Source organism: Dipteris shenzhenensis, chromosome 13 (genome assembly GCF_047967505.1).
Source record: "Dipteris shenzhenensis isolate YYH24624 ecotype China chromosome 13, Dip_SZ_1.0, whole genome shotgun sequence".
NCBI lineage: Eukaryota > Viridiplantae > Streptophyta > Polypodiopsida > Gleicheniales > Dipteridaceae > Dipteris > Dipteris shenzhenensis.
This window is the reverse complement of record NC_141608.1, coordinates 33,206,944-33,211,317: the sequence shown is the minus strand read 5'-3', so window position 1 is coordinate 33,211,317 and position 4,374 is coordinate 33,206,944. Positions and strand designations below refer to the sequence as shown.

Here is a 4,374-nt window from a genome sequence, read left to right as displayed (position 1 = left end):
GGACCGGCACGTACACACCCACACGTTTTAGCCGCTTGGTCTAAACGCTCTTGGCGCCTTCCTCGGTGCCACCGCCTCGTGTCCCATGTTCGTACCGCTCGTGCTGCGGATGCGGCTGGTAGCTAACATGGCATTCGATACCTCTGACAAGTGGCGCGCTACGGATGTGGCCGCCAGCCCACAACTGACGAGCACTGTGCCACGTGTCAAGTGGCACAGTGCTGACGTGGCAGGCGTAAACTGCCAACTGCACGCACGTTGTTTCCATTGTTTTTAGTTGGGCTATCATCAACGGAATGATCAACGGAATGAGCTAAGCTTTGATCTTCCATGCTGACAATGGGGTTTGCTGCTCGTGAGATTGATTGAAAACAGCGACCTTTATTAGCCAGGGAGGATGGTGCGGAGCTGCTACAGCTCTTCCTAATAAGCTTGCTGCAGCAGCAGCAGGAGCAGAAACAGAAGAAGCAAGAAACAGCAAGCTCAGCGAGCTTAGGCAGAAGAAGACGAAGAAGAAGCAGCAGCAGCAGCAGAAGCTGAAGCTGGCGATGGTGGTTCAAAAGCAAGCTTTTGAAGAAGAAGCAGCAGCAGCAGAAGCATCGTTTGAAGCTATGGAGGAGCTTGCCCCTGCTGCTCCCGCTGCAGCTGGGGACGATGATGGCGAGCTTCATCTGCAGCAGAAGCTCGCCTCCCTCATCCCTGCCGTCAAGGATCGCCTCGCTCGCATCAAGCTCGACCATGGTAGCACCCCCTTGCCTCCTTTCACCGTGCTCAACACCCTCGCCGGAGCTCGCGGCATCATCAGCCTCCTCTGGGACATCTCCCTCCTCGATCCCGACCATGGCATCCTCTACAGAGGCTTCTCCATCCCCCACTGCCTCTCCTCCCTCCCCCCCCCCCTCCCTGAAGCCGCCCTCTGGCTCCTCCTCACCTCCCACATCCCTTCCCCTGCCCAATGCCTTCGCCTCTCCCTCGACCTCAGATCCCGTTCCCTCGTCCCCGGTTTCGCTTTCGATTCCATCTCCGCCCTCCCTCCCTCCGCTCACCCCATGACTCAGCTCGTCACCGGAATCATGGCATTGCAGGTCCACAGCCGATTCGCGCATGCCTTCGAATCTGGGCTCCCTGCTAGCGAGCTCTGGCGGCCTGCCTTCGAGGATTGCTTGGATTTGATCGCAAAAGTTTCCGTAGTCGCAGCCTTCATTTACAGAAGGGTTTGCAAAGATGGCCGGATGATTCCGCCGGATCCCACTCTCGATTATGCTGCTAATTTCTGCCACATGTTAGGACATGACGATCCCAAGATGTACGAGATGATGAGAATGTACCTAGTGATTCACAGCGACCACGAGGGGGGAGCAGTGAGTGCCCATGCCGTGCGACTTGTGGGAAGTGCGCTCGCTGATCCATACCGTGCATTTGCAGCTGGGATGAATGGATGCGCAGGTCCCCTTCATGGAGTTGCCATCCAGGACTCGTTTCGGTGGATGAACAAGGTCTTCGCCGACGTTGGGCAAAATGCAACGGTTCAAGAGCTTGAAGATTATGTGTGCAAGACTCTTAAGGCTGGGAAGATCATCCCGGGGTTTGGACACGCGACACTGAAGAAGACAGACCCCAGGTACACTTGTTTATACGAATTCTGTCTCAACAATTTTCCTGACGATCCTAAATTTCAGCTGCTCGTCAAGCTCGGAGAGATTGTGCCTCGTATAATGAAACAGCAGGGCAAAGTAAGGAACCCTTGGCCTAATGTAGATGCCATCATCGGGATCGTCTTCAACCACTTTGGGTTGGCAGAGGAGCGGTTTTTCCCTGTTGTTCTGGGCGTGGCTCGATCAATCGGTGCGCTTTCCCAACTCATTTGGGATAGAGCTTTGTGCCTTCCGATGGAAAGGCCCAGGAGTGTAACCCTTGATTGGATTGAGGATTTCTGCAACAGGCAATCTGAGAGCGAGGACAAGAAATTGTGAATCGTCTTGATTTTATAATCTGTATGATTTCAACAATCGCCTTTGTTCAACCTGGTCGATATATTGGTCACTCTGCGTTTTCTATTTTTCTGCAATCGAGAATCGACCTTGGTTACCGGATGGAGGGCAGCAGGCAGCTGCTTAAAAATTCACAGACACTCTCTCCCCCTCTCTCATAAAGAATATGTAATCCAGGAGGAGTGGCGCAGCTATTTAGAGCTGTAGCAGGAGATCATATGGTTTAACCGTGCCTGGTTTGTACCATAATGATCCGGTTGGGTCTTTTCCCTTGGTATGTTGTTGCTCCAGCCCATAGTGTTTGTACTCCATTGCTACAACACTTGCTCCAGCCGATAGTCGTAGTAGCAGGACCTGTTTTCAAAGTGTTTGTTCATTGTTGTCGTTGAAAAAGATCAAGGATGAGGTGTTGCAGCTAATATTGCTTGCTTCCGTACCCATGCTTATGGATACTACTATTGTCTTCAAGCTCCGAGATGTGCAAGTGTTCTGCCCCTGTCCAGGGATTGCTGACACAATGTTTCCAGATGAACAGCGTCTCTGTAATCGCTTCAGGCCTCAGCAATTGCTAGAGGCAAAAGCAACAATTCAGCATCAAAAGCGGTGCTTGAAGGTCAAAGACGATCAAAGCGAGACTTGGCGCTTGATGATCAGAAGCACTGCTTGACTGGACTAGCTCAAACACTGTTCTCATGCATGGTCCTCCCACATAGTCTTGCTCTCCTTGTAGCTTCTCTAGAATGTTCTCTACATTCTGGTAAGCAAGAGCTCATGTGTTCTAGCCTTCAATGTTTCTTTCAACCGTTGAATCTCACTCTCATGCTGCTCTGTGAGCAAGGCTAAATTGTGCTTTGGATGAAGTGGGAAGCATTGAAGGAGGTACTATTGTGGTGGCTTCAATATGGGGACAGCTTGAGCATTGTACTTAGGCGAGCAGCCATGTAGCTCGTCTATTAAGCTTAGGGTGGGCAATGGCTTAAGGAGCTTGGCTGCCAAGGGATGGGGGCAGTAGAAGATAGCTCGCAGAGGCTTGAAGCAGCAGTTTTGCAGTGCAAACACATGTACATGTGTTCAGTTAGCCCTAGAGAAGGGCTGACAAGGGCTCATAACGTCTATCTAGCTGTCAAGCCACTTTTAAAATTCTTAAGATTCTACATTGCATCTATAAAAAATTACTGTTCCAAAAGTATCACCCTTGTGCCAAGTTCTGTGTCAATAAATATTTGGTCGCAAAAATTCAGTGATGACAGTGAATTCTTGTCGTAAGAAAATGTTCAGAAATGTATAGCAAAAGCTGTGGAAGACGAGGGCTACAAAATAGTGACTTGGAATTTGACGTAAGCTATATGTAGTAGATGGTCTGCTTCGCCTCTTTACATGGCAAAAATCAATCTGACAACTTCTGTTTGTGTACTAACTATTGATCCCAAAAGTGCCATGACTAATCCTTTCAAATGCCAATATTTCTTGCATTACAAATAGTGTCAATGGTTATTCTTGCACCTCATTTCTTGGACAAAAAATTATCAATCGTGCTTTCCATAGGCTGTAAATGTAAACATTATGTACTGTATGCCAACCAGTAGGAGTGTGTTAGTGGGAAGAGGGTACTACTTGGCAATACCTCGATGCCAGCCTTCTTCAAACATTTGAAGGTTTGGAACAATTCTCAGATTGGCAGAGTACTCATGTCAATTATGCGTTGAACTTTTGATACATTGTACATGAACACCACTTTGGGTGTGATATCTTCAATGACTTGAATTTGTGTTGTGGTGGGTGTACTCTCGTAAGGAATCCATGGAGGGCATCCATTTGTGGATTGTTTTCATGTTTGTTCAAGCTTGAGGAGGATAGACCGCTATAGAAACAATTCTCACATGGTGTTATATGATGAACTTAAATGTCCTAAGTGGCCCACGCAAGGTGGGATTTTCCCAAAGCTTTCTTAGCAGAGACTAATAAGAATGAATTATGCCTTTGTAGCTTGGATTCAGAGAATGTGGACTACTTCTACTTTAGCTAACCGCTACAGTGAGACTGAGGTTGCTATTCACCTGTGGAATTTGAACAGAAACTCCACAAATTTCTTCTTTGGAAATGGATGCTTGTGTGTGGGAGTGGAATGTGTGCATGTGCTCATACAAGGGTATACATCCACCATTAGCCACTGTTGATGTTAGTGGGATGTCATGATGGCTTCTCCCCGGTAACAATGGTGAAGTCATGGTTTACCTTGTGGTCTAAATTGTAAACTGCTTTGTTGGTTTATTTCTTATGGCATGAGTTATGGTACATTCGATCGATCGACCTAGATGTATTTGTATTTTGTTCTTTAATGCTAGTCCAATGTCCAAAATGTGATGCAGTTTGGGCGTTCCAT

The 4,374-nt window shown here is 48.0% G+C and overlaps 1 pseudogene; it reads left to right on the top strand.

The window, feature by feature from the left end:
- The first annotated feature begins 312 nt into the window (after positions 1-312).
- Positions 313-2,251, top strand: LOC147895315 (citrate synthase, mitochondrial pseudogene; annotated as a pseudogene).
- Positions 2,252-4,374: the final 2,123 nt, after the last annotated feature.